This window comes from Oncorhynchus gorbuscha, unplaced genomic scaffold (genome assembly GCF_021184085.1).
Source record: "Oncorhynchus gorbuscha isolate QuinsamMale2020 ecotype Even-year unplaced genomic scaffold, OgorEven_v1.0 Un_scaffold_1329, whole genome shotgun sequence".
NCBI lineage: Eukaryota > Metazoa > Chordata > Actinopteri > Salmoniformes > Salmonidae > Oncorhynchus > Oncorhynchus gorbuscha.
In genome coordinates this window covers 97,079-124,271 of record NW_025746137.1, presented here as the reverse complement: position 1 = coordinate 124,271, position 27,193 = coordinate 97,079, and the positions used below count along the sequence as shown (strand labels likewise).

The 27,193-nt window shown below is 51.8% G+C and overlaps 1 pseudogene; it reads left to right on the top strand.

The window, feature by feature from the left end:
* Positions 1-27,193, top strand: part of LOC124022301 — a 120,046-nt pseudogene that overhangs the window by 33,732 nt on the left and 59,121 nt on the right.

Genomic DNA, 27,193 nt, shown 5'->3' with positions numbered 1-27,193 from the left:
CTCCTAGACGTTTCCCACTTCACAATAACAGCACTCACAGTTAATAATATATAATATATATGCCATTTAGCAGACGCTTTTATCCAAAGCGACTTAGTCATGTGTGCATACATTCTACGTATGGGTGGTCCCGGGGATTGAACCCACTACCCTGGCGTTACAAGCGCCATGCTCTACCAACTGAGCTACAGAAGGACCGTTAACAGGGTCAGCTCTAGCAGGGCAGAAGTTTGACCAACTGACTTGTTGGAAAGGTGGCATCCTATGACGTTGTCACGTTGAAAGTCACTGAGCTCTTCAGTAAGGCGTACCAGTCTCTCATTCTACTGCCAATGTTTGTCTATGGAGATTGCTCGGTTTTATACACCTGTCAGCAACGGGCGTGGCTGAAATAGCCAAATTCACTCATTTGAAGGGGTGTCTACATACTGCTATGTGTGAGTACACCCCCCTAACCCTCTCCTCCTCTCCAGCGGTGTCTACATACTACCCCCCCTAACCCTCTCCTCCTCTCCAGGACTGTCTGATTCCTCTGTACAGTGAAGCTCTCAGCTCCTGTAAACAGCAGGACGTCCAGCCGTGGCTCCAGGCACTGAGATACACCATCTACCAGAGACAGCTACTGCTCAGGCTGAAAGGTAGACCGCGTGTCTGTGTGTGTCTGTGTGTCTGTGTGTGTGTCTGTGTGTGTGTGTGTGTGTGTGTGTGTGTGTGTGTGTGTGTGTGTGTGTGTGTGTGTGTGTGTGTGTGTGTGTGTGTGTCCCCATCGCTGTGTCTTTGTCATGTGACTCACGCTAACCCTCTCCCTCTTCCTGTGTTCCATTACCCAGGCTCCTCTGCTCTGCTGGATGGCCACCTGATGGAACTATGTCTGACGGCCGTCAAATTCGCCCGGAAACAGGGGAACATTGCCCTGGCAACGCGTCTGCTGGGCCAGTGCAGCGAGGAAGAGGAGGAGGAAGGGGAGGAGGAGGGGTTGAGCCGTGCATTCAGGAGTCTGTCACTAGCGGGTGCTGTGGGGGAGAAGTGGGGACCTGAATTACAGATCGAGAAGGCTAAAGTCCTCTGCACCGCGGGTGTGTGTGTGTGTCCCTGTGTGTCCCTGTGTGTGTGTGTGTCCCTGTGTGTGTGTGTGTCCCTGTGTGTGTGTGTGTGTCCCTGTGTGTGTGTGTGTGTCCCTGTGTGTGTGTGTGTGTCCCTGTGTGTGTGTGTGTCCCTGTGTGTGTGTGTGTGTCCCTGTGTGTGTGTGTGTCCCTGTGTGTGTGTGTGTGTCCCTGTGTGTGTGTGTGTCCCTGTGTGTGTGTGTGTGTGTGTGTCCCTGTGTGTGTGTGTCCCTGTGTGTGTGTGTCCTGTGTGTGTGTGTCCCTGTGTGTGTGTGTCCCTGTGTGTGTGTGTGTCCCTGTGTGTGTGTGTGTGTCCCCGTGTGTGTGTGTGTGTGTGTGTGTCCCTGTGTGTGTGTGTGTGTGTGTGTGTCCCCGTGTGTGTGTGTGTGTGTGTGTGTGTGTGTGTGTGTGTGTGTGTGTGTGTGTGTGTGTGTGTGTGTGTGTGTGTGTGTGTGTCCGTGTGTGTGTGTCCCTGTGTGTCCCTGTGTGTCCCTGTGTGTGTGTGTGTGTGTGTCCCTGTGTGTGTGTGTGTGTCCCTGTGTGTGTGTGTGTCCCTGTGTGTGTGTGTCCCTGTGTGTGTGTGTCCCTGTGTGTGTGTGTCCCTGTGTGTGTGTGTCCCTGTGTGTGTGTGTGTGTGTGTGTGTGTGTGTGTGTGTGTGTGTGTGTGTGTGTGTGTGTGTGTGTGTGTGTGTCCCTGTGTGTGTGTGTGTCCCTGTGTGTGTGTGTGTCCCTGTGTGTGTGTGTGTCCCTGTGTGTCTCTGTATGTGTGTGTGTCCCTGTGTGTCTCTGTATGTGTGTGTGTGTGTGTGTGTCTCTGTATGTGTGTGTGTGTCTCTGTATGTGTGTGTGTGTCTCTGTATGTGTGTGTGTGTCTCTGTATGTGTGTGTTTTGGCTTTACTCGTCTTTCTCTTTATCCACTTATTCCTCCCCCAACCTTCTCTCACGCTCCACCTCTCTCCCCTCCAGGTCAGTCCCTGGTAGCCATGGAGATGTTGAGTTCCTGTGCTCTGTCTTTCTGTCGCTCAGGGAAGTGTGAGCGAGCCGCCTGTCGCTCCGTCCTCACTCTGTGTAAGTAGTGGTTTCACTGTGTCACAAATGGCCCCCTAATTCCCTACGTAGGGGCTCTTATTGGGGGGGGGGATAGAGTGCTATTTGAGATGCAAGGCGTGCCAGCGTTGGTAACAGTCTCCCTGTGCATGCTGGGTAATGGATGCCTGATGCTCTGTTCCAACCGTCTGTCTCTGTGTCTGTAGGTAAGTGGCTGCTGGCGGACTGGAAAGACATGACCCCTCAGCTCAAACAGGTGGTGAAGAGGTCAGGGGTCATGACCCCAGGGGTCGCCGCCTTGCCCCCCATCAGCCGGAACATCACAGCCCTGCTGGAGCTACCCCTAGAGGACCAGGGCATGCCCCGAATCACAGCTGAGACCACAGGTAGGACACCCCCCCCCCCCTCCCTAACCCCTCTTCCTCCAGTCTACCCTACACCTTAACCCCTCTCTCTCTGCCTCCATGTGAGTGTAGGAAAACCGGACTTGATCCTGGGCAGCTCTACCAGTCTGTACCCTAACCCCTCTCCCTCCAACCCCTTCCCCAGTCTGTACACCCTAACCCCTCTCCCTCCAATCTGTACCCTAACCCCTCTTCCTCCAGTCTGTAACCCTAACCCCTACACCCTAACCCCTCTCTCCCTCTGCCTCCAGTGAGTGTGGGTGTAGGAGAACCAGACTTGGTCCTGGGGCCCTCTCTTCCTCCAGTCTGTACCCTAACCCCTACACCCTAACCCCTCTCCCTCTCTGCCTCCATAGTGAGTGTGGGTCCAAGGAGAACCAGACTTGGTCCTGGGGCAACCCCTCTTCCTCCAGTCTGTACCCTAACCCCTACACCCTAACCCCTCTCTCTCTCTGCCTCCATAGTGAGTGTGGGTGTAGGAGAACCAGACTTGGTCCTGGGGCAGCTCTACCAGTCTGTACCCTAACCCCTACACCCTAACCCCTCTCTCTCTCCTCCAGTCTGTGGGTGTACCCAGACTTGGTCCTGGGGCAGCTCTCCAGTCTGTACCCTAACCCCTACACCCTAACCCCTCTCTTCCTCCAGTCTGTACCCTACCCCTAACCCCTCTCTCTCTCTGCCTCCATAGTGAGTGTGGGTGTAGGAGAACCAGACTTGGTCCTGGGGCAGCTCTACCAGTCTGTCCACCAGTCAGGCCCGGAGGTGGCCCTAACCCCTGGGCGGCTCTCTGCCTCCAGCTGGGCCTATCGTTGGGGACGGAAGGTGGTTGAACCAGACATATTCTGACCTGGTTGTTGTCTAGCAGTTATCCCTAAACACACCCTGACCCCTGGTGCCTTCATGTGAGTGTGGCTGATAGAACCAGACGTGGTGCGTTCTGTGGTAGAAGCTGATAACAGTTGTCCACCAGTCAGGCGTTCTGTGGTAGAAGCTGATAACATGAATATAGGCGTGGTTCGTTCTGTGGTAGAAGCTGATGACGTGGTGTGTTCTGTGGTAGAAGCTGATAACATGAATATGACGTTGTTGTCACGTTCTGTGGTAGAAGCTGATAACATGACGTGGTGTGTTCTGTGGTAGAAGCTGATAACATGACGTGGTGCGTTCTGTGGTAGAAGCTGATAACATGACGTGGTGAGTTCTGTGGTAGAAGCTGATAACATGAATATAGACCTGGTGTGTTCTGTGGTAGAAGCTGATAACATGACGTGGTGCGTTCTGTGGTAGAAGCTGATAACATGAATATAGACGTGGTTCGTTCTGTGGTAGAAGCTGATAACATGACGTGGTGCGTTCTGTGGTAGAAGCTGATAACATGAATATAGACGTGGTTCGTTCTGTGGTAGAAGCTGATGACGTGGTGCGTTCTGTGGTAGAAGCTGATAACATGACGTGGTGCGTTCTGTGGTAGAAGCTGATAACATGACCTGGTGCGTTCTGTGGTAGAAGCTGACAACATGACGTGGTGCGTTCTGTGGTAGAAGCTGATAACATGAATATAGACGTGGTGCGTTCTGTGGTAGAAGCTGATAACATGACGTGGTGCGTTCTGTGGTAGAAGCTGATAACATGAATATAGACCTGGTGTGTTCTGTGGTAGAAGCTGATAACATGACGTGGTGCGTTCTGTGGTAGAAGCTGATAACATGAATATAGACGTGGTTCGTTCTGTGGTAGAAGCTGATAACATGACGTGGTGCGTTCTGTGGTAGAAGCTGATAACATGAATATAGACGTGGTTCGTTCTGTGGTAGAAGCTGATAACATGACCTGGTGCGTTCTGTGGTAGAAGCTGATAACATGACGTGGTGCGTTCTGTGGTAGAAGCTGATAACATGACCTGGTGCGTTCTGTGGTAGAAGCTGATAACATGACGTGGTGCGTTCTGTGGTAGAAGCTGATAACATGAATATAGACGTGGTGCGTTCTGTGGTAGAAGCTGATAACATGACGTGGTGCGTTCTGTGGTAGAAGCTGATAACATGAATATAGACGTGGTTCGTTCTGTGGTAGAAGCTGATGACTTGGTGCGTTCTGTGGTAGAAGCTGATAACATGACGTGGTGCGTTCTGTGGTAGAAGCTGATAACATGAATATAGACGTGGTTCGTTCTGTGGTAGAAGCTGATGACGTGGTGCGTTCTGTGGTAGAAGCTGATAACATGACGTGGTGCGTTCTGTGGTAGAAGCTGATAACATGACGTGGTGCGTTCTGTGGTAGAAGCTGATAACATGACGTGGTTCGTTCTGTGGTAGAAGCTGATAACATGACGTGGTGCGTTCTGTGGTAGAAGCTGATAACATGAATATAGACGTGGTGCGTTCTGTGGTAGAAGCTGATAACATGACGTGGTGCGTTCTGTGGTAGAAGCTGATAACATGAATATAGACGTGGTGCGTTCTGTGGTAGAAGCTGATAACATGACGTGGTGCGTTCTGTGGTAGAAGCTGATAACATGAATATAGACGTGGTTCGTTCTGTGGTAGAAGCTGATAACATGACGTGGTGCGTTCTGTGGTAGAAGCTGATAACATGAATATAGACGTGGTGCGTTCTGTGGTAGAAGCTGATAACATGACGTGGTTCGTTCTGTGGTAGAAGCTGATAACATGACGTGGTGCGTTCTGTGGTAGAAGCTGATAACATGACGTGGTGCGTTCTGTGGTAGAAGCTGATAACATGACGTGGTTCGTTCTGTGGTAGAAGCTGATAACATGACGTGATGCGTTCTGTGGTAGAAGCTGATAACATGAATATAGACGTGGTGCGTTCTGTGGTAGAAGCTGATAACATGACGTGGTGCGTTCTGTGGTAGAAGCTGATAACATGAATATAGATGTGGTGCGTTCTGTGGTAGAAGCTGATAACATGACGTGGTGCGTTCTGTGGTAGAAGCTGATAACATGACCTGGTGCGTTCTGTGGTAGAAGCCGTTGCTGATTTAAACATTATTTTTAAAATTCTTATGCAATGTTGACATTCCTCTTTCCCCTCTCTCTCCTCTAATCTCCCTCCTTTCACCTCTCCTCCCAAATGTCCGTCCCTTCCTTTCTCCTCTCTCTCCTCCCATCTCCCTCTCCTTTCACCTCTCCTCCCCTACGTCCGTCCCTTCCTTTCTCCTCTCTCTCCTCCCATCTCCCTCTCCTTTCACCTCTCCTCCCCTACGTCCGTCCCTTCCTTTCTCCTCTCTCTCCTCCCATCTCTCTCTCATCTCCTCCCTCCATCCCTCCAGTCAAGGTGAAGGTGTGCCCTTGCTCCCGGGAGAGAAGAAGGAGATCGAGGAGCTTCTCCCAGAATGCACCAGTGAGGAGGACAAGGAGAACATCTTCAGCATCCTGGGTCAGGCCATGTGTCGACCTGCTGGAATACAGGTGTGTGTGTGTGTGTGTGTGTGTGTGTGTGTGTGTGTGTGTGTGTGTGTGTGTGTGTGTGTGTGTGTGTGTGCTCATGAGGAATGAATTAGTAACTATTGTTTTAGTATGTACACATCTCGTACTTTCTCCCGGTGTTCTGAAAAGATCATAGTTCATCCAGGATAGAAGTTTAGAAACTGAGTCTACATGGAACTGAATAACTCAGGGGCTTGGTATGTGTCTGTCTCTTTCCATGTATCTCTCTACCCCTTTTAGACTCTATAGTCTTGATTTCTGACCGTCTCTATCTCTTTTAGACTCTATAGTCTTGATTTCTGACTGTCTCTATCTCTTTTAGACTCTATAGTCTTGATTTCTGACTGTCTCTACCTCTTTTAGACTCTATAGTCTTGATTTCTGACTCTGTCTACCTCTTAGTCAGGAATCAAGATTATAGAGACTGTCTCTAAAAATGTAAATCTTTTAGGCTCTATAGTTTTGATTCCTGACTGTCTCTACCCCAATTCGGCGCGTGCTACATCTCCAATTTGCCGCGCGGCTCTTGGCAGGTCTGGGTTTGGGGTTCACCATCTGCCTGCTCATAACTCTCTCTCTCCCCCACCTCCTCTCTCTCCCCCACCTCCTCTCTCTCTCTCCCACCTCCTCTCTCTCTCCCCCACCTCCTCTCTCTCTCTCCCCCACCTCCTCTCTCTCTCTCCCCCACCTCCTCTCTCTCTCTCCCCCCCACCTCCTCTCTCTCTCTCCCCCACCTCCTCTCTCTCTCTCCCCCTCTCTCTCCTCCTCCTCTCTCTCTCTCCCCCCCCTCCTCTCTCTCTCTCTCACCTCCTCTCTCTCTCTCCCCCCTCCTCCTCCTCTCTCTCTCTCTCCCCCCACCTCCTCCTCTCTCTCTCCCCCACCTCTCTCTCTCTCTCCCCCACCTCCTCTCTCTCCCCCCCCACCCGTCCTCTCTCTCTCCCCCCCACCCGTCCTCTCTCTCTCTCCCCCCCCACCCGTCCTCTCTCTCTCTCCCCCCACCCGTCCTCTCTCTCTCTCCCCCCCCCGTCCTCTCTCTCTCCCCCCCCACCCGTCCTCTCTCTCCCCCCCCCACCCGTCCTCTCTCTCCCCCCCCACCCCGTCCTCTCCCCCCACCCGTCCTCTCTCTCTCTCTCTCCCCCACCCGTCCTCTCTCTCTCTCCCCCCCCCCCCACCCGTCCTCTCTCTCTCTCCCCCCCCGCCCTCTCTCTCCCCCCCACCCACCCGTCCTCTCTCTCTCCCCCCCCCACCCGTCCTCTCCCCCCCCCCACCCGTCCTCTCTCTCTCTCCCCCCCCGTCCTCTCTCTCTCTGCCCCCCCCCGTCCTCTCTCTCTCTGCCCCGTCCTCTCTCTCCCACCCCCTCTCTCTCTCTCTCCCCCACCTCCTCTCTCTCTCTCTCCCTCCCTCCAGGATGAGGACATGGCCCTGCAGCAGGAGGAGGAGGATGACATGGTGGATGTGATCTGGAGACAGCTGCTGTCTGCCTGTCCCTGGCTGGAGGAGCAGGGGGAGGGGGTTCAGGGTGGGGGTAGTGGGGTGATGGAGGGTCTGATCCGGGTCTGGAGGAGGGTGGTGGACAGGATCTTCAGTCTCTACAGGGTCTCCTGCGGTGCCTACTTCACCTTCCTCAAACTTAACGCTGGACAGGTGGGTGGAACTCAGTCTCTCTCCAGGGGGGACTGGGACTGGCAGGGGTACTGGCAGGGGGACTGGGACTGGCAGGGGGACTGGGACTGGCAGGGGGACTGGGACTGGCAGGGGGACTGGGGACTGGCAGGGGGACTGGGACTGGCAGGGGGGACTGGTTAGTCAGGGACTATTTCCATGGGAATTTTCCTTTGGGTGTTCTTTTTAGTCCAGGATGAAGTTTAATCTGTCTGGGAGCCTTACGAGTTCTGTCTAGTTAATCTGTCTGGGAGCCCTACGAGTTCTGTCTAGTTAATCTGTCTGGGAGCCCTACGAGTTCTGGCCAGTTAATCTGTCTGGGAGCCTTAAGAGTTCTGGCCAGTTAATCTGTCTGGGAGCCCTACGGGTTCTGGCCAGTTAATCTGTCTGGGAGCCCTACGAGTTCTGGCCAGTTAATCTGTCTGGGAGCCCTACGAGTTCTGTCTAGTTAATCTGTCTGGGAGCCCTACGAGTTCTGGCCGGTTAATCTGTCTGGGAGCCCTACGAGTTCTGGCCGGTTAATCTGTCTGGGAGCCCTACGAGTTCTGTCCGGTTAATCTGTCTGGGAGCCCTACGAGTTCTGTCCAGTTAATCTGTCTGGGAGCCCTACGAGTTCTGTCTAGTTAATCTGTCTGGGAGCCCTACGAGTTCTGTCTAGTTAATCTGTCTGGGAGCCCTACGAGTTCTGTCTAGTTAATCTGTCTGGGAGCCCTACGAGTTCTGGCCAGTTAATCTGTCTGGGAGCCTTACGAGTTCTGGCCAGTTAATCTGTCTGGGAGCCCTACGAGTTCTGGCCGGTTAATCTGTCTGGGAGCCCTACGAGTTCTGTCCGGTTAATCTGTCTGGGAGCCCTACGAGTTCTGTCCAGTTAATCTGTCTGGGAGCCCTACGAGTTCTGTCCGGTTAATCTGTCTGGGAGCCCTACGAGTTCTGTCCGGTTAATCTGTCTGGGAGCCCTACGAGTTCTGTCCGGTTAATCTGTCTGGGAGCCCTACGAGTTCTGTCTAGTTAATCTGTCTGGGAGCCCTACGAGTTCTGTCTAGTTAATCTGTCTGGGAGCCCTACGAGTTCTGTCTGGTTAATGTGTCTGGGAGCCCTACGAGTTCTGTCTGGTTAATCTGTCTGGGAGCCCTACGAGTTCTGTCTAGTTAATCTGTCTGGGAGCCCTACGAGTTCTGTCTAGTTAATCTGTCTGGGAGCCCTACGAGTTCTGTCTAGTTAATCTGTCTGGGAGCCCTACGAGTTCTGTCTAGTTAATCTGTCTGGGAGCCCTACGAGTTCTGTCTAGTTAATCTGTCTGGGAGCCCTACGAGTTCTGTCCGGTTAATCTGTCTGGGAGCCCTACGAGTTCTGTCCGGTTAATCTGTCTGGGAGCCCTACGAGTTCTGTCTACAAGATGAATGTTAAAGTAGAATGTCCCGGTATTGCTATTCACTTGACTGTTTCTATTCATCTAGAACTTGTGAAAGTTTGGGATGTTGTAGGAAGATGCCTTCTCTTATAGCCTTGTCCCTTTCCCTGCATCTCTCCCATCCATCCATCTCTTCCTCCATCCCTCCATGTCTCTCCTCTTCCTCCGTCAGGTTCCCATCGATGAGGATGACCCCAAGCTGCTGCTGACCAATCAGAACAGCAAGCAGAGTAACGACGATATCATCGTCATGGCGACGCTGCGGTTGCTACGGCTGCTGGTGAAGCACGCCGGGGAGCTGAGGGAGGGGCTTGAGCTTGGGCTCGCCTCAACCCCCACCGCCCCCTGGAGAGGTAACACACTGACCCCCACCGCCCCCTGGAGAGGTAACACACACAGACCCCCACGGCCCCCAGAGAGGTAACACACTGACCCCCACTGGCCCCTAGGGAGGTAACACACTGACCCCCACTGGCCCCTAGGGAGGTAACACACTGACCCCCACTGGCCCCTAGGGAGGTAACACACTGACCCCCACTGGCCCCTAGGGAGGTAACACACTGACCCCCACTGGCCCCTAGGGAGGTAACACACTGACCCCCACTGGCCCCTAGGGAGGTAACACACTGACCCCCACTGGCCCCTGGAGAGGTAACACACTGACCCCCACTGGCCCCTGGAGAGGTAACACACTGACCCCCACTGGCCCCTAGAGAGGTAACACACACAGACCCCCACCTCTCCTGTCTCCTGCTAATTCAACCCCTCTCCCCCTCCAGCTGTTCTCTCTCCTGTCTCCTGCTAATTCAACCCCTCTCCCCCTCCAGCTGTTCTCTCTCCTGTCTCCTGCTAATTCAACCCCTCTCCCCCTCCAGCTGTTCTCTCTCCTGTCTCCTGCTAATTCAACCCCTCTCCCCTCCCCTCCAGGCATCTCTCTCTCCCCCCACCCAGCTGTTCTCTCTCCTTTCTCCTGCTAATTCAACCCCTCTCCCCTCTCCCCTCCAGGCATTATCCCCCAGCTGTTCTCTCTCCTGTCTCCTGCTAATTCAACCCCTCTCCCCTCCAGGCATTATCCCCCAGCTGTTCTCTCTCCTGTCTCCTGCTAATTCAACCCCTCTCCCCCCACCCAGCTGTTCTCTCTCTTGTCTCCTGCTAATTCAACCCCTCTCCCCTCCAGGCATCATCCCCCAGCTGTTCTCTCTCTTGTCTCCTGCTAATTCAACCCCTCTCCCCTCCAGGCATCATCCCCCAGCTGTTCTCTCGTCTGAACCATCCAGAGGCTTACATCAGACAGAGTATCTGTAGTCTGCTGTGTCGCGTTGCCCAGGACTCACCACACCTCATCCTGTACCCTGCTATAGTCGGATCACTGTCTCTGGGAGGAGAGGCCCAGCACGCAGGTACACACACACACACACACACACACACACACACACACACACACACACACACACACACACACACACACACACACACACACACACACACACACACACACACACACACACTAGAGGTCGACCGATTAATTCGGGCCGATTTCAAGTCTTCATAACAATCGGTAAATGGCATTTTTGGACACATTCTGGCCGGTTACATTGCACTCCACGAGGAGACTGCGTGGCAGGCTGATCACCTGTTACTCCACGAGGAGACTGCGTGGCAGGCTGACCACCTGTTACTCCACGAGGAGACTGAGTGGCAGGCTGACCACCTGTTACTCCACGAGGAGACTGTGTGGCAGGCTGACCACCTGTTACTCCACGAGGAGACTGAGTGGCAGGCTGACCACCTGTTACTCCACGAGGAGACTGAGTGGCAGGCTGACCACCTGTTACTCCACGAGGAGACTGAGTGGCAGGCTGACCACCTGTTACTCCACGAGGAGACTGAGTGGCAGGCTGACCACCTGTTACTCCACGAGGAGACTGAGTGGCAGGCTGACCACCTGTTACCCCACGAGGAGACTGAGTGGCAGGCTGATCACCTGTTACTCCACGAGGAGACTGTGTGGCAGGCTGATCACCTGTTACTCCACGAGGAGACTGAGTGGCAGGCTGACCACCTGTTACTCCATGAGGAGACAGTGGTCTTGACCACCTGTTACTCCACGAGGAGACTGCGTGGCAGGCTGACCACCTGTTACTCCACGAGGAGACTGAGTGGCAGGCTGACCACCTGTTACTCCACGAGGAGACTGAGTGGCAGGCTGACCACCTGTTACTCCACGAGGAGACTGCGTGGCAGGCTGACCACCTGTTACTCCACGAGGAGACTGTGTGGCAGGCTGACCACCTGTTACTCCACGAGGAGACTGTGTGGCAGGCTGACCACCTGTTACTCCACGAGGAGACTGAGTGGCAGGCTGACCACCTGTTACTCCACGAGGAGACTGAGTGGCAGGCTGACCACGTGTTACTCCACGAGGAGACTGAGTGGCAGGCTGACCACCTGTTACTCCACGAGGAGACAGTGGTCTTGACCACCTGTTACTCCACGAGGAGACTGCGTGGCAGGCTGACCACCTGTTACTCCACGAGGAGACTGAGTGGCAGGCTGACCACCTGTTACTCCACGAGGAGACTGAGTGGCAGGCTGACCACCTGTTACTCCACGAGGAGACTGCGTGGCAGGCTGACCACCTGTTACTCCACGAGGAGACTGTGTGGCAGGCTGACCACCTGTTACTCCACGAGGAGACTGAGTGGCAGGCTGACCACCTGTTACTCCACGAGGAGACTGAGTGGCAGGCTGACCACGTGTTACTCCACGAGGAGACTGAGTGGCAGGCTGATCACCTGTTACTCCACGAGGAGACTGTGTGGCAGGCTGATCACCTGTTACTCCACGAGGAGACTGAGTGGCAGGCTGACCACCTGTTACTCCACGAGGAGACAGTGGTCTTGACCACCTGTTACTCCACGAGGAGACTGCGTGGCAGGCTGACCACCTGTTACTCCACGAGGAGACTGAGTGGCAGGCTGACCACCTGTTACTCCACGAGGAGACTGAGTGGCAGGCTGACCACCTGTTACTCCACGAGGAGACTGCGTGGCAGGCTGACCACCTGTTACTCCACGAGGAGACTGTGTGGCAGGCTGACCACCTGTTACTCCACGAGGAGACTGTGTGGCAGGCTGACCACCTGTTACTCCACGAGGAGACTGAGTGGCAGGCTGACCACCTGTTACTCCACGAGGAGACTGAGTGGCAGGCTGACCACGTGTTACTCCACGAGGAGACTGAGTGGCAGGCTGACCACCTGTTACTCCACGAGGAGACAGTGGTCTTGACTGACCTGTTACTCCACGAGGAGACTGCGTGGCAGGCTGACCACCTGTTACTCCACGAGGAGACTGAGTGGCAGGCTGACCACCTGTTACTCCACGAGGAGACTGAGTGGCAGGCTGACCACCTGTTACTCCACGAGGAGACTGCGTGGCAGGCTGACCACCTGTTACTCCACGAGGAGACTGTGTGGCAGGCTGACCACCTGTTACTCCACGAGGAGACTGAGTGGCAGGCTGACCACCTGTTACTCCACGAGGAGACTGGGTGGCAGGCTGACCACCTGTTACTCCACGAGGAGACTGAGTGGCAGGCTGACCACCTGTTACTCCACGAGGAGACTGAGTGGCAGGCTGACCACCTGTTACTCCACGAGGAGACTGAGTGGCAGGCTGACCACCTGTTACTCCACGAGGAGACTGGGTGGCAGGCTGACCACCTGTTACTCCACGAGGAGACTGAGTGGCAGGCTGACCACCTGTTACTCCACGAGGAGACTGAGTGGCAGGCTGACCACCTGTTACTCCACGAGGAGACTGGGTGGCAGGCTGATCACCTGTTACTCCACGAGGAGACTGAGTGGCAGGCTGACCACCTGTTACTCCACGAGGAGACTGGGTGGCAGGCTGATCACCTGTTACTCCACGAGGAGACTGGGTGGCAGGCTGACCACCTGTTACTCCACGAGGAGACTGAGTGGCAGGCTGACCACCTGTTACTCCACGAGGAGACTGCGTGGCAGGCTGACCACCTGTTACTCCACGAGGAGACTGAGTGGCAGGCTGACCACCTGTTACTCCACGAGGAGACTGAGTGGCAGGCTGACCACCTGTTACTCCACGAGGAGACTGCGTGGCAGGCTGACCACCTGTTACTCCACGAGGAGACTGGGTGGCAGGCTGACCACCTGTTACTCCACGAGGAGACTGAGTGGCAGGCTGACCACCTGTTACTCCACGAGGAGACTGGGTGGCAGGCTGATCACCTGTTACTCCACGAGGAGACTGAGTGGCAGGCTGACCACCTGTTACTCCACGAGGAGACTGCGTGGCAGGCTGTTACTCCACGAGGAGACTGAGTGGCAGGCTGACCACCTGTTACTCCACGAGGAGACTGAGTGGCAGGCTGACCACCTGTTACTCCACGAGGAGACTGAGTGGCAGGCTGACCACCTGTTACTCCACGAGGAGACTGAGTGGCAGGCTGACCACCTGTTACTCCACGAGGAGACAGTGGTCTTGACCACCTGTTACTCCATGAGGAGACTGGGTGGCAGGCTGACCACCTGTTACTCCACGAGGAGACTGAGTGGCAGGCTGACCACCTGTTACTCCACGAGGAGACAGTGGTCTTGACCACCTGTTACTCCATGAGGAGACTGAGTGGCAGGCTTGACCACCTGTTACGCGAGTGCAGCAAGGAGCCAAGGATAAGTTGCTAGCTGGCATTATACTTACCATATAAAAAACAATCTTCACATAATCACTAGTTAACTACACATGGTTGATGATATTACTAGTGTAACTAGCTTGTCCTGTGTTGCATATAATCAATGTCCCTGCCTGTTAAATCATCAATCATCCCTACTTCACTAAACATGATTTAACAAAAGCACAATCGTTGCACAAATGTACCTAAACATCAATGTCCCTCACGATAAACATCAATGTCCCTCACGATAAACATCAATGTCCCTCACGATAAACATCAATGTCCCTCACGATAAACATCAATGTCCCTCACGATAAACATCAATGTCCCTCACGATAAACATCAATGTCCCTCACGATAAACATCAATGTCCCTCACGATAAACATCAATGTCCCTCACGATAAACATCAATGTCCCTCACGATAAACATCAATGTCCCTCACGATAAACATCAATGTCCCTCACGATAAACATCAATGTCCCTCACGATAAACATCAATGTCCCTCACGATAAACATCAATGCCTTTCTTAAAATCAATACACACAAGAATATATATTTTTTTAACCTGCATTTTTAGTTAAAATAAATTCACGTTAGCAGGCAATATTAACTAGATAAATTGTGTCACTTCTCTTGCGTTCTGTGCAACAGAGTCAGCATCAACAACAGTTAGGAGCGAGGAGAGGGACGGAAGCTATACTGTTACATTGGCAATACTATAGTGCCTATAAGAACATCCAATAGTCAAAGGTATATGAAATACAAATGGAAGAGAGAAATAGCCCTATAATTACTTTAATAACTACAACCTTAAACTTCGTACCTGGGAATATTGAACCACCAGCTTTCATATGTTCTGATGTTCTGAGCAAGGAACTTAAACGTTAGCTTTTTTACATGGCACATATTGCACTTTTACTTTTTTTTAAACCTTCTCCGACATTGTGTTTTTGCATTATTTAAACCAAATTGTCTCAACTAGCCATAACATCTTTGTCTCCCAGGAAACAAGCTCCCGTCGGCCCTGCCCACCTTCCTGGGCAGCATGCAGGGGAGGGGCTGTGTGAGGAAGGGGAGGGGACACTGGGCAGTAACCCCGCCTCCCAGGAGGAAGATGGGCGGGGTGAGGAGTTTCCTGCACTGTGTTCCAGCCAGGACCAGGCCATGATGCATGACTGCTACAGCAAGATAGTGGACAAGCTGTCTGCAGCCAACCCCACTATGGTGTTACAGGTAAACACTTCCCCCTACCACAACCCCACTATGGTGTTACAGGTAAACACTTCCCCCTACCACAACCCCACTATGGTGTTACAGGTAAACACTTCCCCCTACCACAACCCCACTATGGTGTTACAGGTAAACACTTCCCCTACCACAACCCCACTATGGTGTTACAGGTAAACACTTCCCCCTACCACAACCCCACTATGGTGTTACAGGTAAACACTTCCCCCTACCACAACCCCACTATGGTGTTACAGGTAAACACTTCCCCTACCACAACCCCACTATGGTGTTACAGGTAAACACTTCCCCCTACCACAACCCCACTATGGTGTTACAGGTAAACACTTCCCCCTACCACAACCCCACTATGGTGTTACAGGTAAACACTTCCCCCCCCACTGGTGTTACAGGTAAACACTTCCCCCTAACCCCCACTATGGTGTTACAGGTAAACACTTCCCCCTACTGCAGCCAACCCCACTATGGTGTTACAGGTAAACACTTCCCCCTACTGCAGCCAACCCCACTATGGTGTTACAGGTAAACACTTCCCCTACCACAACCCCACTATGGTGTTACAGGTAAACACTTCCCCCTACTGCAGCCAACCCCACTATGGTGTTACAGGTAAACACTTCCCCCTACTGCAGCCAACCCCACTATGGTGTTACAGGTAAACACTTCCCCCTACCACAACCCCACTATGGTGTTACAGGTAAACACTTCCCCTACTGCAGCCAACCCCACTATGGTGTTACAGGTAAACACTTCCCCCTACCACAACCCCACTATGGTGTTACAGGTAAACACTTCCCCCTACTATGGTGTTACAGGTAAACACTTCCCCTACCACAACCCCACTATGGTGTTACAGGTAAACACTTCCCCCTACCACAACCCCACTATGGTGTTACAGGTAAACACTTCCCCCTACCACAACCCCACTATGGTGTTACAGGTAAACACTTCCCCCTACCACAACCCCACTATGGTGTTACAGGTAAACACTTCCCCCTACCACAACCCCACTATGGTGTTACAGGTAAACACTTCCCCCTACCACAACCCCACTATGGTGTTACAGGTAAACACTTCCCCCTACCACAACCCCACTATGGTGTTACAGGTAAACACTTCCCCCTACCACAACCCCACTATGGTGTTACAGGTAAACACTTCCCCCTACTGCAGCCAACCCCACTATGGTGTTACAGGTAAACACTTCCCCCTACTGCAGCCAACCCCACTATGGTGTTACAGGTAAACACTTCCCCCTACTGCAGCCAACCCCACTATGGTGTTACAGGTAAACACTTCCCCCTACTGCAGCCAACCCCACTATGGTGTTACAGGTAAACACTTCCCCCTACTGCAGCCAACCCCACTATGGTGTTACAGGTAAACACTTCCCCTACTGCAGCCAACCCCACTATGGTGTTACAGGTAAATACTTCCCCCTACTGCAGCCAACCCCACTGGTGTTACAGGTAAACCCCACTTCCCCTACCACAACCCCACTATGGTGTTACAGGTAAACACTTCCCCCTACCAGCAACCCCACTATGGTGTTACAGGTAAACACTTCCCCCTACTGCACAACCCCACTATGGTGTTACAGGTAAACACTTCCCCCTACTGCAGCCAACCCCACTATGGTGTTACAGGTAAACACTTCCCCCTACTGCAGCCAACCCCACTGTGGTGTTACAGGTAAACACTTCCCCCTACTGCAGCCAACCCCACTATGGTGTTACAGGTAAACACTTCCCCCTACCACAACCCCACTATGGTGTTACAGGTAAACACTTCCCCCCCATACTGCAGCCAACCCCACTATGGTGTTACAGGTAAACACTTCCCCCTACTGCAGCCAACCCCACTATGGTGTTACAGGTAAACACTTCCCCCTACTGCAGCCAACCCCACTATGGTGTTACAGGTAAACACTTCCCCCTACCACAACCCCACTATGGTGTTACAGGTAAATACTTCCCCCTACTGCAGCCAACCCCACTATGGTGTTACAGGTAAACACTCCCCTCCCCCCTACTGCAGCCAACCCCACTATGGTGTTACAGGTAAACACTTCCCCCTACCACAACCCCACTATGGTGTTACAGGTAAACACTTCCCCCTACTGCAGCCAACCCCACTATGGTGTTACAGGTAAACACTTCCCCCTACTGCAGCCAACCCCACTATGGTGTTACAGGTAAACACTTCCCCCTACTGCAGCCAACCCCATTATGGTGTTACAGGTAAATACTTCCCCCTACCACAACCCCACTATGGTGTTATAGGTAATTATACTGGTGTTACAGCTAAATGCTTCTGCTCATTACTGGTGTTACAGTTAATTATGTCCCCCTAGTCCTAGCTAGGCTCCCCACTCATGCTGCACATAATTATACCCTCTTGAATCATGTTACGTGGCGTGTAGAGGTTTTTGAAATGGTGAATGAGTGTACTGTCCTTACTGGGGTACAACTATTTCCAAACTAGGGGAGATCAATTATCCTCGTTTAACTAGCTATTAAACACCATCCGGCATTCAGAGAAAGTGACCTGATATATATACAACGTTATTGGTGATAATATGGTGCAAACCATCATGTCCAATATGCTGTTTTCAAAGCTGATTGTCACCAATAAGTTTAATTCACTGGGTTACATGGTTTTGCCTTTCCCTCTGCGAACTGACTATGCATCTCCGTGGGCTGTGTGTCTGTCCGTGGGTCCCCAGGTGCAGATGCTAGTGGGAGAGCTTCCTGTGCTAACCACGTGTGACTCTCTGTGTGACTCTCTGTGTGACTCTGTGTGACTCTGTGTGACTCTCTGTGTGACTCTGTGTGACTCTCTGTGTGACTCTCTGTGTGACTCTCTGTGTGACTCCAGATGTTAGTGGGACTCTCTGTGTGACCACATGTGACTCTGTGTGTCCGTCCTGGGGAGGTCCAGATGTTAGTGGGAGAGCTTCCTGTGCTAACCACATGTGACTCTGTGTGTCCGTCCTGGGGAGGTCCAGATGTTAGTGGGAGAGCTTCCTGTGCTAACCACATGTGACTCTGTGGGTCCCCAGGTCCAGATGCTAGTAGGAGAGCTTCCTGTGCTAACCACATGTGACTCTGTGTGTCCCCAGGTCCAGATGCTAGTAGGAGAGCTTCCTGTGCTAACCACATGTGACTCTGTGTGTCCCCAGGTCCAGATGCTAGTAGGAGAGCTGCGGCGCGTGACTCTGCTGTGGGATGAGTTGTGGCTGGGCGTCCTGCAGCAGCAACACATGCACGTCCTGCGCAGGATCCAACAGCTGGAGGACGAGGTCAAGAGAGTACAGAACAACAACACTCTACGCAAGTGAGTCACACACACACACACACACACACACACACACACACACACACACACTACTAGGGTACACACTACGCAAGTGAGGCACACGCTACTAGGGCACACGCTACTAGGGCACACGAAGTATAGGATTTTATTAATCAAACACCGGTTTCAGAATGACCCCAACTCCCAGTCACAAAACAGTTCATTAATGCAAATAATTAGAGGTTAGTCCCTGTCTCGGGTACTGGGTAGCCTCGGCCCTGTCTCGGGTACTGGGTAGCCTCGGCCCGGGTACTGGGTAGCCTCGGCCCTGTCTCGGGTACTGGGTAGCCTGGCCCTGTCTCGGGTACTGGGTAGCCTCGGCCCTGTCTCGGGTACCCTCGGCCCTGTCTCGGGTACTGGGTAGCCTCGGCCCTGTCTCGGGTACTGGGTAGCCTCGGCCCTGTCTCGGGTACTGGGTAGCCTCGGCCCTGTCTCGGGTCTGGGTACTGGGTAGCCTCGGCCTCTGCCCTGTCTCGGGTACTGGGTAGCCTCTGCCCTGTCTCGGGTACTGGGTAGCCTCTGCCCTGTCTCGGTACTGGGTAGCTGGGTCTCGGGTACTGCCTCGGCCCTGTCTCGGGTACTGGGTAGCCTCGGCCCTGTCTCGGGTACTGGGTAGCCTCGGCCCTGTCTCGGGTACTGGGTTTCATTCTGACCCTCTGCACTTCTCACTCGCTAACTATACAACACTGTCCTGTCTCAACATGTATGTTTTAACCCCAGTCAAAGGAACATAGATGAACAGTGTGTCTCCTCTGTCAGGGAGGAGAAGGTGGCCATCATGTGTGAGAAGCACTCCGCTCTGATGCGTCCCGTGGTGTTCGCTCTGGACCACGTGAGGAGCATCACCACGACGCCCGCCGAGACCCCCCACGAGACCTGGTTCCAGCAGACCTACGGGGACGCCATCACCTCGGCCCTGGAGAGACTGAAGAGCCCTCACAACCCGGCCAACCCAGCCAGCAGCTGGGTCCCGTTCAAACAGGTAGGACCAGGACCGTGGGGGGGGTTGTGTTCCCTGAGGGGGTCTGAGGGGGTAGGGTGTTCCCTGAGGGGGTAGGGTGTTCCCTGAGGGGGTAGGGTGTTCCCTGAGGGGGTAGGGTGTTCCCTGAGGGGGTAGGGTGTTCCCTGAGGGGGTAGGGTGTTCCCTGGGGGGTAGGACCAGGACCCTGGGGGGGTTGTGTTCCCTGAGGGGGTAGGGTGTTCCCTGAGGGGGGGGTGTTCCCGTTCAAACAGGTAGGACCAGGACCGTGGGGGTTGTGTTCCCTGGGGGGTAGGGTGTTCCCGTTCAAACAGGTAGGACCAGGACCGTGGGGGGTTGTGTTCCCTGAGGGGTTATGTTGTGTTCCCTGAGGGGTTAGGTTGTGTTCCCTGAGGGGTTAGGTTGTGTTCCCTGAGGGGTTAAACCCTGAGGGGTTAGGACCCTGAGGGGTTACCCTGAGGGGGGGGTTGTGTTCCCTGAGGGGTTAGGTTGTGTTCCCTGAGGGGTTAGGTTGTGTTCCCTGAGGGGTTAGGTTGTGTTCCCTGAGGGGTAGGTTGTGTTCCCTGAGGGGTAGGTTGTGTTCCCTGAGGGGGTAGGTTGTGTTCCCTGAGGGGGTAGGTTGTGTTCCCTGAGGGGGTAGGTTGTGTTCCCTGAGGGGGTAGGTTGTGTTCCCTGAGGGGGTAGGTTGTGTTCCCTGAGGGGGTAGGTTGTGTTCCCTGAGGGGGTAGGGTGTTCCCTGAGGGGGTAGGTTGACGTTGCCACTATAAGCTGGTTAAATGGTTAAAGGTAGACTAGGGGAGATGACGTTAAAATGAACAGCACCGCAGATATTGAGATTTCTAGCTGATGACAAATGGTCTTTGAATCGGTAACTGGGTAAAAATAAGATGCTCATATTGACAAGGAGAATATTAGCATCGTAAAGACGAGAGAGAGAAACCCAGCTGGCTAGGCGTGTCTGGTTCTGGCTGACTGTCTACTCAGCTTGTTATCAAAACCAAAGTTCATTTCGCCCACATCTTATCCATCAGAATAAATACTTTAAAAATGTAAATATTATAATTACCAACGTAAAAACATTGTGGACAGTTTCTTACCCTAATGTTACCGTCCTGGTCTCAATGACAGAGCTGTCAACTTGAGAGAAACCTTTTCAGGCCCAGTGGGTCCAGGTACCACTGTCAGTCCCCGTGCCTAAACTCTGTTTGCTCAAACCTGCCAAGGATGCATTGGGAAAGGGGAGCCAGTTGTTACTATGGCAATTCCAGTTGTTACTATGGCAATTCCAGTTGTTACTATGGCAATTCCAGTTGTTACTATGGCAATTCCAGTTGTTACTATGGCAATTCCAGATGTTACTATGGCAATTCCAGATGTTACTATGGCAATTCCAGATGTTACTATGGCAATTCCAGATGTTACTATGGCAATTCCAGATGTTACTATGGCAATTCCAGATGTTACTATGGCAATTCCAGATGTTACTATGGCAATTCCAGATGTTACTTTCCAGATGTTACTATGGCAATTCCAGATGTTACTATGGCAATTCCAGATGTTACTATGGCAATTCCAGATGTTACTATGGCAATTCCAGATGTTACTATGGCAATTCCAGATGTTACTATGGCAATTCCAGATGTTACTATGGCAATTCCAGATGTTACTATGGCAATTCCAGATGTTACTATGGCAATTCCAGATGTTACTATGGCAATTCCAGATGTTACTATGGCAATTCCAGATGTTACTATGGCAATTCCAGATGTTACTATGGCAATTCCAGATGTTACTATGGCAATTCCAGATGTTACTATGGCAATTCCAGATGTTACTATGGCAATTCCAGATGTTACTATGGCAATTCCAGTTGTTACTATGGCAATTCCAGTTGTTACTATGGCAATTCCAGTTGTTACTATGGCAATTCCAGTTGTTACTATGGCAATTCCAGATGTTACTATGGCAATTCCAGATGTTACTATGGCAATTCCAGATGTTACTATGGCAATTCCAGATGTTACTATGGCAATTCCAGATGTTACTATGGCATTTCCAGATGGTGATACCCATACTGTTAGGGTCTTACTATAGCATTTCCAGATGGTGATACCCATACTGTTAGGGTCTCACTATAGCATTTCCAGATGGTGATACCCATACTGTTAGGGTCTCACTATAGCATTTCCAGATGGTGATACCCATACTGTTAGGGTCTCACTATAGCATTTCCAGATGGTGATACCCATACTGTTAGGGTCTCACTATAGCATTTCCAGATGGTGATACCCATACTGTTAGGGTCTCACTATAGCATTTCCAGATGGTGATACCCATACTGTTAGGGTCTCACTATAGCATTTCCAGATGGTGATACCCATACTGTTAGGGTCTCACTATAGCATTTCCAGATGGTGATACCCATACTGTTAGGGTCTCACTATAGCATTTCCAGATGGTGATACCCATACTGTTAGGGTCTCACTATAGCATTTCCAGATGGTGATACCCATACTGTTAGGGTCTCACTATAGCATTTCCAGATGGTGATACCCATACTGTTAGGGTCTCACTATAGCATTTCCAGATGGTGATACCCATACTGTTAGGGTCTCACTATAGCATTTCCAGATGGTGATACCCATACTGTTAGGGTCTCACTATAGCATTTCCAGATGGTGATACCCATACTGTTAGGGTCTCACTATAGCATTTCCAGATGGTGATACCCATACTGTTAGGGTCTCACTATAGCATTTCCAGATGGTGATACCCATACTGTTAGGGTCTCACTATAGCATTTCCAGATGGTGATACCCATACTGTTAGGGTCTCACTATAGCATTTCCAGATGGTGATACCCATACTGTTAGGGTCTTACTATAGCATTTCCAGATGGCACCCCTCCCAGTAGTGTGTCTGTATTGTATAGGGCTATAATCAGATGGTCTACAGGGTGGGCCCCTGTGGCCCCCCTCCCAGTGGTGTGTCTGTATGGGATAGGGCTATAATCAGATGGTCTTTAGGGTGGGCCCCTGTGGCCCCCCTCCCAGTGGTGTGTCTGTATGGGATAGGGCTATAATCAGATGGTCTTTAGGGTGGGCCCCTGTGGCCCCCCTCCCAGTGGTGTGTCTGTATGGGATAGGGCTATAATCAGATGGTCTACAGGGTGGGCCCCTGTGGCCCCCCTCCCAGTGGTGTGTCTGTATGGGATAGGGCTATAATCAGATGGTCTTTAGGGTGGGCCCCTGTGGCCCCCCTCCCGCTTTAGGGATGATTAGTGAGATACACCTGCTGGAGCGCGTGCTAAGAATGGGTGTTGCCATCGTGACCAGTGAACTATGTTAAAGGCAGATGTTTCTATGTTCTGATCCTAGATCTGTGTTTAGTTTTAAGGGATTGAAGACATCTTTAAGATTAGGGTTGGGGGAAGGGAAGCTGATCCTAGATCTGTGTTTAGTTTTAGGGATTGAAGACATCTTTAAGATTAGGGTTGGGGGAAGGGAAGCTGATCCTAGATCTGTGTTTAGTTTTAGGGGATTGAAGACATCTTTAAGATTAGGGTTGGGGGAAGGGAAGCTGATCCTAGATCTGTGTTTAGTTTTAGGGGATTGAAGACATCTTTAAGATTAGGGTTGGGGGAAGGGAAGCTGATCCTAGATCTGTGTGTAGTTTTAGGGGATTGAAGACATCTTTAAGATTAGGGTTGGGGGAAGAGAAGCTGATCCTAGATCTGTGCTCAGGGTAAACTTGGTCCGTGTCTGTGTGTGAAGGTGCTTTTTGTTTCTGTGAGTTGTCCAATGTATCTGAAACCTTTTAAAATGTATACTGTACTTTTTTTATTGAAGTGGATTTAAATGAAAGTTTTACATTGTCTCCTAGATCATGCTGAGTCTCCAGCAGAGGGCTCAGAAGAGGACCAGCTATCTGCTGCGTCTGGACCACATCAGCCCCCGCCTGGCTGCCATGGCGACCACTGAGATGGCGTTGCCGGGCGAGGTGTCGGCAACGGACGCGTTGACCATCCAAAGTGTTGGCAACACCATCACCATCCTGCCGACCAAGACCAAACCCAAGAAACTACACTTCCTGGGCTCCGACGGACGCAACTACCCTTACCTCTTCAAAGGTAGAGACCACACACACACACACACACACACACACACACACACACACACACATGATGAACGCAACTACCCTTACCTCTTCAAAGGTAGTGACCACACACACACACACACACACACACGATTAACGCAACTAGCCTTACCTCTTCAAAGGTAGTGACCACACACACACACACACACACACACACACACACACACACACACACACACACACACACACACACACACACACATTAACGCAACTACCCTTACCCCTTCAAAGGTAGCGACCACACACACACACACACACACACACACACACACACACACACACACGATTAACGCAACTAGCCTTACCTCTTCAAAGGTAGCGACCACACACACACACACACACACACACACACATGATTAACGCAACTACCCTTACCTCTTCAAAGGTAGAGACCACACACACACACACACACACACACACACACACACACACACACACACACACACACATGATTAACGCAACTAGCCTTACCTCTTCCAGACAGAACAACCTCCAGGCAGACGACCAGCAGGAATAGAAATCTGAACCTAATTCTCCTCTCTCCTCCTAACTCTACCTCCTTCCTCCTCTCTCTCCCTCCCTCTCCTCTCTCCTCCTAACTCTACCTCCTTCCTCCTCTCTCCCTCCCTCCCTCCCTCTCCTCTCTCCTCCTAACTCTACCTCCTTCCTCCTCTTCTCCCTCAGAGACCTCTCTCACACACACAACTCTACCTCCTTCCTCCTCTCTCTCCCTCACTCTCCTCTCTCCTCCTAACTCTACCTCCTTCCTCCTCTCTCCCTCCCTCCCTCCCACTCCTCTCTCCTCCTAACTCTACCTCCTTCCTCCTCTCTCTCCCCCTCCTTCCTCCTCTCTCTCTCTCCTCTCCTCTCTCCTCCTAACTCTACCTCCTTCCTCCTCTCTCCCTCACTCTCCTCTCTCCTCCTAACTCTACCTCCTTCCTCCTCTCTCCCTCCCTCCCTCCCTCTCCTCTCTCCTCCTAACTCTACCTCCTTCCTCCTCTCTCTCCCTCACTCTCCTCTCTCCTCCTAACTCTACCTCCTTCCTCCTCTCTCTCCCTCCTTCCTCCTCTCTCTCCCTCACTCTCCTCTCTCCTCCTAACTCCCCCTCCTTCCTCCTCTCTCTCTCTCCCTCTCCTCTCTCCTCCTAACTCTACCTCCTTCCTCCTCTCTCCCTCACTCTCCTCTCTCCTCCTAACTCTACCTCCTTCCTCCTCTCTCCCTCCCTCCCTCCCTCTCCTCTCAGGTCTGGACTCTACCTCCTTCCTCCTCTCTCTCCCTGCAGTTCCTTTCCATAGTCAACTCTACCATGTTCCTCCTCTCTCTCCCTCAACACCATGTTCACTCCTAACATCCTTCCTCCTCTCGGTTAAAATCCTCCTAACTCTGGTCCTTCCAGAGACAACCCAGAGTCCTCCTCTATCTCTCCTGTCCTTTCTCAGCCAACTCTACCTCCTTCCTCCTCTCTCTCTCTCTGTGCTCTCCTCTCCAGAGACAACACAGAGTACTCTCTCTCCCTCCTCTCCCTCTTTCAGGTCTGGAGGACAACCACAGAGTACAGGAATCATGCAGTTCCTTTCCATAGTCAACACCATGTTCACCAAGGTAACATCATTGATCGATCATTTAAAATACGAGGCTGGTCAAGCTAGGGACAACACAGAGTACAGGGTATGGGGCTTGTGTAGTTCAACTGTGAAAAAATACACCAAACATAAATAATACACCATAATACACTAAAAATAAAAATAGATTAAACAAATAATAGAAGTAGTACAATAGGTGATTAACCCTGAAGGCCTGTTCCAGTAATATTAACTGCTGCTGGGAAAGACGGGCTGTTTCATGTGGTCGTGCGACTGCTGCTGTTGTCTACAGAGCATAACTCTGTTCTCCTCTAGGTGAACCAGCAGGAACGCCCCCATTTCCACGCACGCCACTACTCCGTCACCCCGCTGGGGACGCGCTCAGGACTCATCCAATGGGTGGACGGCGCCACGCCGCTCTTCGGCCTCTACAAGCGCTGGCAGCAGAGAGAGGCCGTGCTGCAGGCTCAGAAGGTAATGGTTGTGGGGGTGGTGGTTGCGTGTGTGTGTGATCTATTGTAGGAACTTGCTCTGTGAATGTGTAGAGCTCAATTACATTCAACATTGAAACTATGGCAATGCCACTTTGTTGGGCCGTGGGCCTTGAGCTCTGTCTCTACTCATCTCTCATCACTTTCTGTCTCTCGCTCCTCCCCCAGGCCCAGGATTCGTTCCAGCAGCAGCCCCAGCCCCTCCCTCTGGTTCCACGGCCCAGTGAGCTCTACTACAGCAAGATAGGCCCCGCCCTGAAGGGGGTGGGGCTCAGCCTGGATGTTTCGCGGCGCGATTGGCCGCTCAGCGTGATGAGGGATGTGCTTAAGGAGCTGATGGCGTCCACGCCCCCTAACCTACTGGCCAAAGAGCTGTGGTGCTCCTGTACCACGTCTAGCGAGTGGTGGAGGGTCACACAGGTGAGCTGGGGTCAAAGGTCAAACAGGGTTTACTGTCAGTCAGTCAAGGGTTAAAGGTCACACAGGTTGCGTGGCTGCTTCTTCCTCGTATCCTTTCCTTCATCTGCACTGATGTGAAAACATGGCGTAACTAAGACTAGATACAGGATCCACTCATAGAGTTGGATAAAGGACTGCACTGATGTGAACACAACTGATGTGAAAACAACTGATGTGAAAACATGGCGTAACTAAGACTAGATGTAGGATCCACTCATAGAGTTGGATAAAGGACTGCACTGATGTGAAAACAACTGATGTGAAAACAACTGATGTGAAAACATGGCGTAACTAAGACTAGATGTGGATGTAGGATCCACTCATAGAGTTGGATAAAGGACTGCACTGATGTGAAAACAACTGATGTGTGAATAAAACTGATGTGGAAACATAGAGTTGGATAAAGACTGGATGTAGGATCCACTCATAGAGTTGGATAAAGACTGGATGTAGGATCCACTCATAGAGTTGGATAAAGACTGGATGTAGGATCCACTCATAGAGTTGGATAAAGACTGGATGTAGGATCCACTCATAGAGTTGGATAAAGACTGGATGTAGGATCCACTCATAGAGTTGGATAAAGACTGGATGTAGGATCCACTCATAGAGTTGGATAAAGACTGGATGTAGGATCCACTCATAGAGTTGGATAAAGACTGGATGTAGGATCCACTCATAGAGTTGGATAAAGACTGGATGTAGGATCCACTCATAGAGTTGGATAAAGACTGGATGTAGGATCATAGAGTTGGATAAAGACTGGATGTAGGATCATAGAGTTGGATAAAGACTGGATGTAGGATCATAGAGTTGGATAAAGACTGGATGTAGGATCATAGAGTTGGATAAAGACTGGATGTAGGATCATAGAGTTGGATAAAGACTGGATGTAGGATCATAGAGTTGGATAAAGACTGGATGTAGGATCATAGAGTTGGATAAAGACTGGATGTAGGATCATAGAGTTGGATAAAGACTGGATGTAGGATCATAGAGTTGGATAAAGACTGGATGTAGGATCATAGAGTTGGATAAAGACTGGATGTAGGATCATAGAGTTGGATAAAGACTGGATGTAGGATCATAGAGTTGGATAAAGACTGGATGTAGGATCATAGAGTT